This window comes from Amblyomma mixtum, unplaced genomic scaffold (assembly GCF_055824585.1).
Source record: "Amblyomma mixtum isolate Tamu unplaced genomic scaffold, ASM5582458v1 scaffold_21, whole genome shotgun sequence".
NCBI classification, from domain to species: Eukaryota; Metazoa; Arthropoda; class Arachnida; order Ixodida; family Ixodidae; genus Amblyomma; species Amblyomma mixtum.
The window spans coordinates 351,867-360,586 of NW_028317718.1; the positions used below are offsets into that span (position 1 = coordinate 351,867).

Genomic DNA, 8,720 nt, shown 5'->3' on the forward strand with positions numbered 1-8,720 from the left:
CTTTCGAGGGATCTTCGGCGTTCCGTACAGAGCCGTCCTCTTTGCCGACACGGTCAAAACGAGTCGCCGGCCGCGCCATCCCCGGGCGCCGGCGCCTCTCTTGATATATGATCCGACCCTCAGACAGACGAACCCAAGGGAAGACCCAAGGGCGCAATGTGCGTTCGAAGAATCAGTGCTCAGTGTGTCCTGCAATTCACACCAAGTCTCGCAGCTGGCTGCGTTCTTCATCGACCCGAGAACCGAGTGATCCACCGCTTAGAGTCGTGCGTTTGGTTTGTTCAAATCCGTACAGTACAACCAGGGTTTTAGGCACCGGGCTTTTCCCCTGGTCTCCAGTCGCAGTTTCGACCGACGTCTTTCGCGCCTCGCAGCCGTCCGTTCGGCATGCTGCGCGTGCCTCAAAGCCAAAGCGAGCAAAGTCTCTCGAAGCTTTTGTGCGATAATGGCTTGCGCGTCACTAATAGGATGACGAGGCATTTGGCAACCACTAAGGCAGAAGTGCTGAGCCGACGCGTGACGCTCCAATTCCGGTCTTCATCAGAGGTGGGTCTTCTTGTGCCTTCTTGGGCACGCCCGCTCCGCCCGCACGGGCCTGACCGCAGAACACCTCGAAGCACCGGCGTTTGCTAGAAATATACATTCTTGGAGCTCTGTGCCACCGTCCTCACGCACCTTTCTGCGATCTGCAGCGACGCTACCCCCGGACTCCAGCAGCGGTTTTTTTTGTTGCTGTTCACACTCAACTGCTGTTCACATCTTTCAAGGCGAGTCATCACCGCCTACCGCTGCTGCACCCTTTTGTAGGGGAGGGGGTTTTCCCAACGCCCCCCGGTCCGGTCGCCCCCGGGTGCGCCATCGTGCTGCTCCCTACTCGACCATTTCGCCACATCATTGCTTCGCAAGGAGACAGGCACCGCCTAGCCGTGGCTACGCAGCGCGTACTTGGAACAAGCCGCAAAGCGGACGTTCATCAGTCTACTCCCGCAATAGGAGCCCACCGGCCACAGTGCCATGGACGGCGTTTCGGTAGCGCACCGACAGACTACTCGAAGGCTGGGAAGGACGAAGCAGCAAGAGAACCCGGCTGCCGCGAATGCGTTCAAAGTGCGGGATTATAATCCCTCGTCCTTTTCGGTCCCGGTGCCTCCTTTCGCGCCGTCGGCGCGGCGTCAGACTCCGCGCCCGCAGTGCGAGACCTTTCGCGCGCGGCCGTTCCCTGGGCCGCGCGCGTCCCGCCGCGTGCGCGTCGCGCAGAAGCGCAGTTTCCCAGCCAGCGAGCCGCGGTTCCTCTCGTACTTCGCAGCAGCCGCCGCCGTTCCCTTGGCAGCGGGCAGGCCTTTCCCTCGGCCCGCCTACCGACTGGTGGTCGCAACACGACAAAGCCAGCGAGCCGCGGTTCCTCTCGTACTTCGCAGCAGCCGCCGCCGTTCCCTTGGCAGCGGGCAGGCCTTTCCCTCGGCCCGCCTACCGACTCGTGGTCGCAACACGACAAAGCCAGCGAGCAGCGTTTCCTTTCGTACTTCGCAGCAGCCGCCGCCGTTCCCTTGGCAGCGGGCAGGCCTTTCCCTCGGCCCGCCTACCGACTCGTGGTCGCAACACGACAAAGCCAGCGAGCAGCGTTTCCTTTCGTACTTCGCAGCAGCCGCCGCCGTTCCCTTGGCAGCGGGCAGGCCTTTCCCTCGGCCCGCCTACCGACTCGTGGTCGCAACACGACAAAGCCAGCGAGCAGCGTTTCCTTTCGTACTTCGCAGCAGCCGCCGCCGTTCCCTTGGCAGCGGGCAGGCCTTTCCCTCGGCCTGCCTACCGGCTCTGTTTGCGCCTCTTCGACGGTTGTCGACAACCGAAAGCCCACCATGAGTGGTGCGTTACGCCGTTCAAACCTGCGGATACAGCCCGTCCGACTTTCCCTTGGTGACGGAGCTCCGCTGGGCGCAACAGTTTGTGCAGAGAAGCGGCTTCAGGATCTCGCAACTCCGCGGTTGAGGCCTTCCCCCGCTTATAAGTGGGGGCGGCGCCGGGTGTGACAAGCACAATCCGGTAATGATCCTTCCGCAGGTTCACCTACGGAAACCTTGTTACGACTTTTACTTCCTCTAAATGATCAAGTTTGGTCATCTTTCCAACAGACCGGCGCAACCGAAAGGCCGCGCCGGACATCGGTCCGAAGACCTCACTAAATCATTCAATCGGTAGTAGCGACGGGCGGTGTGTACAAAGGGCAGGGACGTAATCAACGCGAGCTTATGACTCGCGCTTACTGGGAATTCCTCGTTCAAGGGGAACAATTGCAAGCCCCTATCCCAATCACGAAAGAAGTTCCACGGGTTACCCAGTCTTTTCAGACAGGGATAAAGACACGCTGCTTCCTTCAGTGTAGCGCGCGTGCGGCCCCGGACATCTAAGGGCATCACAGACCTGTTATTGCTCTGTTTCGTGCGGCTAGGAGCCGCTTGTCCCTCTAAGAAGGTTGTAAGGTGCTGGGAACCCCGCACCTATTTAATAGGCTAGAGTCTCGTTCGTTATCGGAATTAACCAGACAAATCGCTCCACCAACTAAGAACGGCCATGCACCACCATCCACCGAATCAAGAAAGAGCTCTCAATCTGTCAATCCTCCCAGTGTCCGGGCCGGGTAAGTTTTCCCGTGTTGAGTCAAATTAAGCCGCAGGCTCCACTCCTGGTGGTGCCCTTCCGTCAATTCCTTTAAGTTTCAGCTTTGCAACCATACTTCCCCCGGAACCCAAATACTTTGGTTTCCCGGAAGCTGCCCGCCGAGTCATTTGAGTAACTCAGGCGGATCGCTGGTTGGCATCGTTTATGGTCAGAACTAGGGCGGTATCTGATCGCCTTCGAACCTCTGACTTTCGTTCTTGATCAAAGAAAACATTCTTGGCAAATGCTTTCGCAGTAGTTCGTCTTGCGACGGTCCAAGAATTTCACCTCTAGCGCCGCAATACGAATGCCCCCGTCTGTCCCTCTTAATCATTACCCCGTATTCCAAAAACCAACAGAACAGAAACGGGGTCTTGTTCTATTATTCCATGCAAGTTTATTCAGGCGACTCGCCTGCGTTGAGCACTCTAATTTTTTCAAAGTAAAAGCGCAGGCCACCTCGAGACGCACCAATGAAGGGCACCAAGAGAGGACCGGCATGATGTTCAGTCCGAGCCGTCGCATCGGGTAGATGCACTACTCGTCTGGAACTGAGATCCAACTACGAGCTTTTTAACCGCAGCAGCTTTAGTATACGCTATTGGAGCTGGAATTACCGCGGCTGCTGGCACCAGACTTGCCCTCCAATTGATCCTCGTTAAAGGATTTAGAGTGTACTCATTTCAATTACGGGGCCTCAAAAGAGTCCCGTATTGTTATTTTTCGTCACTACCTCCCCGTGCCGGGAGTGGGCGAATCCGCTCCATTTTTAGATCCGCGTGTGGGGCTGAGAAAGGCGAACATTTTGAGACCTTTCCCGTCCCTTTCGCGCAACGCAAGTGAGAGTTACGCTCGTTTGAAGCTCGCCTAGGCAGACGCGGTCCCGCCTAGGCAGACGCGGTAAATGGTCTTCGAATTTTTAAAGGCACTTTGAACTGGCGGAGCGCGACGAAATTTACGCCACGGTTCGGCCGCGCCGGCGCGCATCTTGTGCAGTTATCGCGGACTCGCTGCTTGCACTGTAGCCGGAGCAGCACGTGATTGACCAGGCTCGCAAGGGGCCGCCTTTTCTAATCTTCGCGGCCGTTCCCGTGGGCGAATCCGCTCCATTTTTAGATCCGCGTGTGGGGCCGAGAAAGGCGAACATTTTGAGACCTTTCCCGTCCCTTTCGCGCAACGCAAGTGAGAGTTACGCTCGTTTGAAGCTCGCCTAGGCAGACGCGGTCCCGCCTAGGCAGACGCGGTTGCCTCCCCGGCGGACGCGGTAAATGGTCTTCGAATTTTTAAAGGCACTTTGAACTGGCGGAGCGCGACGAAATTTACGCCACGGTTCGGCCGCGCCGGCGCGCATCTTGTGCAGTTATCGCGGACTCGCTGCTTGCACTGTAGCCGGAGCAGCACGTGATTGACCAGGCTCGCAAGGGGCCGCCTTTTCTAATCTTCGCGGCCGTTCCCGTGGGCGAATCCGCTCCATTTTTAGATCCGCGTGTGGGGCTGAGAAAGGCGAACATTTTGAGGCCTTTCCCGTCCCTTTCGCGCAACGCAAGTGAGAGTTACGCTCGTTTGAAGCTCGCCTAGGCAGACGCGGTCCCGCCTAGGCAGACGCGGTAAATGGTCTTCGAATTTTTAAAGGCACTTTGAACTGGCGGAGCGCGACGAAATTTACGCCACGGTTCGGCCGCGCCGGCGCGCATCTTGTGCTGTCATCGCGGACTCGCTGCTTGCACTGTAGCCGGAGCAGCGGGTGATTGACCAGGCTCGCAAGGGGCCGCCTTTTCTAATCTTCGCGGCCGCTCCCGTGGGCGAATCCGCTCCATTTTTAGTTCCGCGCGTTGGGCTGAGAAAGGCGAACATTTTGAGACCTTTCTCGTCCCTTTCGCGCAACGCAAGTGAGAGTTACGCTCGTTTGAAGCTCGCCTAGGCAGACGCGGTCCCGCCTAGGCAGACGCGGTTGCCTCCCCGGCGGACGCGGTAAACGGTCTTCGAATTTTTAAAGGCACTTTGAACTGGCGGAGCGCGACGAAATTTACGCCACGGTTCGGCCGCGCCGGCGCGCATCTTGTGCAGTCATCGCCGACTCGCTGCTTCCACTGCAGCCGGAGCAGCGGGCGATTGACCAGGCTCGCAAGGGGCCGCCTTTTCTAATCTTCGCGGCTTTTCCCGTGGGTGCAGCCGCTCCATTTTTAGATCCGCGTGTGGGGCTGAGAAAGGCGAACATTTTGAGACCTTTCCCGTCCCTTTCGCCCAACGCAAGTGAGAGTTACGCTCGTTTGAAGCTCGCCTAGGCAGACGCGGTCCCGCCTAGGCAGACGCGGTTGCCTCCCCGGCGGACGCGGTAAACGGTCTTCGAGTTTTTAAAGGCACTTTGAACTGGCGGAGCGCGACCAAATTTACGCCACGGTTCGGCCGCGCCGGCGCGCATCTTGTGCAGTCATCGCCGACCCGCTGCTTGCACTGTAGCCGGAGCAGCGGGCGATTGAGCAGTCTCGCAAGGGGCCGCCTTTTCTAATCTTCGCGGCCGTTCCCTTGGGCGAATCCGCTCCATTTTTAGATCCGCGTGTGGGGCTGAGAAAGGCGAACATTTTGAGACCTTTCCCGTCCCTTTCGCCCAACGCAAGTGAGAGTTACGCTCGTTTGAAGCTCGCCTAGGCAGACGCGGTCCCGCCTAGGCAGACGCGGTTGCCTCCCCGGCGGACGCGGTAAACGGTCTTCGAGTTTTTAAAGGCACTTTGAACTGGCGGAGCGCGACCAAATTTACGCCACGGTTCGGCCGCGCCGGCGCGCATCTTGTGCAGTCATCGCCGACCCGCTGCGTCCACTGCAGCCGGAGCAGCGGGCGATTGACCAGTATCGCAAGGGGCCGCCTTTTCGAATTCTCGCGGCCGTTGCCTTGAGCGCAGCCGCTCAATTTCTAGTTGCGCGCGTTGGGCTGAGAAAGGCGAACATTTTGAGACCTTTCCCGTCCGTTTCGCGCAACGCAAGTGAGAGTTACGCTCGTTTGAAGCTCGCCTAGGCAGACGCGGTCCCGCCTAGGCAGACGCGGTAAATTGTCTTCGAATTTTTAAAGGCACTTTGAACTGGCGGAGCGCGACGAAATTTACGCCACGGTTCGGCCGCGCCGGCGCGCATCTTGTGCAGTTATCGCGGACTCGCTGCTTGCACTGTAGCCGGAGCAGCAGGTGATTGACCAGGCTCGCAAGGGGCCGCCTTTTCTAATCTTCGCGGCCGTTCCCGTGGACGAATCCGCTCCATTTTTAGATCCGCGTGTGGGGCTGAGAAAGGCGAGCATTTTGAGACCTTTCTCGTCCCTTTCGCGCAACGCAAGTGAGAGTTACGCTCGTTTGAAGCTCGCCTAGGCAGACGCGGTCCCGCCTAGGCAGACGCGGTTGCCTCCCCGGCGGACGCGGTAAACGGTTTTCGAATATTTAAAGGCACTTTCACCTGGCGGAACGAGACGAAATTTACGCCACGTGTCGGCCGCGCTGCCGCCCATCTTGTGCAGTCGTCCTCGACCCGCTGCTTCCACTGTAGCCGGAGCAGCGGGTGATTGACCAGGTTCGCAAGGGGCCGCCTTTTCGAATGTTCACGGCCGTTCCCGTGGGCGCAGCCGCTCAATTTTTAGTTCCGCGTGTGGGGCTGAGAAAGGCGAATATTTTGAGACCTTTCCCGTCCCTTTCGCGCAACGGAAGGCAGAGTTACGTTCGTTTGAAGCCCGCTCCGGTAGACGCGCTTATGACCCGCGGGGGTCTGGGTACTTATCGCTGCATATATAAGGGGGCATACCGCCTAGGCAGACGCGAAACAGTAAAGCGTCCGCTTTGTCAGCAAAGTCCGAAACGGACCTCTCGACGCCCGGGAGGTGAATTCGGGCTTTAGGCGGCCTCGGCAGATGTGATTTTCATGAGTTTGTGCATTATTTATGCGAGTTTTGCGGCGAACGCGCCTCGAGTACGGCGGCTCGCCCGACGGCTATGTCCACGAGTACGGCTCGTGCGGGGCGCCGCGGAAGCGCGGTTGTGCGATGCCGCAGCAAAGCGCGCACGATTTGAGTGGCTTTTGCGGCGAACGCTCCTCGAGTACGGCGGTTCGCCCGTAGGTTAGGTTAGGTTAGGTTAGGTTAGGTTAGGTTAGGTTAGGTTAGGTTAGGTTAGGTTAGGTTAGGTTAGGTTAGGTTAGGTTAGGTTAGGTTAGGTTAGGTTAGGTTAGGTTAGGTTAGGTTAGGTTAGGTTAGGTTAGGTTAGGTTAGGTTAGGTTAGGTTAGGTTAGGTTAGGTTAGGTTAGGTTAGGTTAGGTTAGGTTAGGTTAGGTTAGGTTAGGTTAGGTTAGGTTAGGTTAGGTTAGGTTAGGTTAGGTTAGGTTAGGTTAGGTTAGGTTAGGTTAGGTTAGGTTAGGTTAGGTTAGGTTAGGTTAGGTTAGGTTAGGTTAGGTTAGGTTAGGTTAGGTTAGGTTAGGTTAGGTTAGGTTAGGTTAGGTTAGGTTAGGTTAGGTTAGGTTAGGTTAGGTTAGGTTAGGTTAGGTTAGGTTAGGTTAGGTTAGGTTAGGTTAGGTTAGGTTAGGTTAGGTTAGGTTAGGTTAGGTTAGGTTAGGTTAGGTTAGGTTAGGTTAGGTTAGGTTAGGTTAGGTTAGGTTAGGTTAGGTTAGGTTAGGTTAGGTTAGGTTAGGTTAGGTTAGGTTAGGTTAGGTTAGGTTAGGTTAGGTTAGGTTAGGTTAGGTTAGGTTAGGTTAGGTTAGGTTAGGTTAGGTTAGGTTAGGTTAGGTTAGGTTAGGTTAGGTTAGGTTAGGTTAGGTTAGGTTAGGTTAGGTTAGGTTAGGTTAGGTTAGGTTAGGTTAGGTTAGGTTAGGTTAGGTTAGGTTAGGTTAGGTTAGGTTAGGTTAGGTTAGGTTAGGTTAGGTTAGGTTAGGTTAGGTTAGGTTAGGTTAGGTTAGGTTAGGTTAGGTTAGGTTAGGTTAGGTTAGGTTAGGTTAGGTTAGGTTAGGTTAGGTTAGGTTAGGTTAGGTTAGGTTAGGTTAGGTTAGGTTAGGTTAGGTTAGGTTAGGTTAGGTTAGGTTAGGTTAGGTTAGGTTAGGTTAGGTTAGGTTAGGTTAGGTTAGGTTAGGTTAGGTTAGGTTAGGTTAGGTTAGGTTAGGTTAGGTTAGGTTAGGTTAGGTTAGGTTAGGTTAGGTTAGGTTAGGTTAGGTTAGGTTAGGTTAGGTTAGGTTAGGTTAGGTTAGGTTAGGTTAGGTTAGGTTAGGTTAGGTTAGGTTAGGTTAGGTTAGGTTAGGTTAGGTTAGGTTAGGTTAGGTTAGGTTAGGTTAGGTTAGGTTAGGTTAGGTTAGGTTAGGTTAGGTTAGGTTAGGTTAGGTTAGGTTAGGTTAGGTTAGGTTAGGTTAGGTTAGGTTAGGTTAGGTTAGGTTAGGTTAGGTTAGGTTAGGTTAGGTTAGGTTAGGTTAGGTTAGGTTAGGTTAGGTTAGGTTAGGTTAGGTTAGGTTAGGTTAGGTTAGGTTAGGTTAGGTTAGGTTAGGTTAGGTTAGGTTAGGTTAGGTTAGGTTAGGTTAGGTTAGGTTAGGTTAGGTTAGGTTAGGTTAGGTTAGGTTAGGTTAGGTTAGGTTAGGTTAGGTTAGGTTAGGTTAGGTTAGGTTAGGTTAGGTTAGGTTAGGTTAGGTTAGGTTAGGTTAGGTTAGGTTAGGTTAGGTTAGGTTAGGTTAGGTTAGGTTAGGTTAGGTTAGGTTAGGTTAGGTTAGGTTAGGTTAGGTTAGGTTAGGTTAGGTTAGGTTAGGTTAGGTTAGGTTAGGTTAGGTTAGGTTAGGTTAGGTTAGGTTAGGTTAGGTTAGGTTAGGTTAGGTTAGGTTAGGTTAGGTTAGGTTAGGTTAGGTTAGGTTAGGTTAGGTTAGGTTAGGTTAGGTTAGGTTAGGTTAGGTTAGGTTAGGTTAGGTTAGGTTAGGTTAGGTTAGGTTAGGTTAGGTTAGGTTAGGTTAGGTTAGGTTAGGTTAGGTTAGGTTAGGTTAGGTTAGGTTAGGTTAGGTTAGGTTAGGTTAGGTTAGGTTAGGTTAGGTTAGGTTAGGTTAGGTTAGGTTAGGTTAGGTTA

At 54.4% G+C, this 8,720-nt stretch overlaps 1 non-coding gene and 1 pseudogene across 1 annotated transcript; both read right to left on the reverse strand.

Annotated features, from left to right (window-relative positions):
- Positions 1-113: 113 nt before the first annotated feature.
- LOC149324626 (5.8S ribosomal RNA) lies at positions 114-266 on the reverse strand. The gene has a single exon (XR_016286781.1). It is a non-coding gene; the product is annotated as a 5.8S ribosomal RNA (ribosomal RNA).
- Positions 267-2,041: 1,775 nt separating this feature from the next.
- LOC149324627 (small subunit ribosomal RNA) lies at positions 2,042-3,471 on the reverse strand (annotated as a pseudogene).
- Between the last annotated feature and the right edge of the window lie 5,249 nt (positions 3,472-8,720).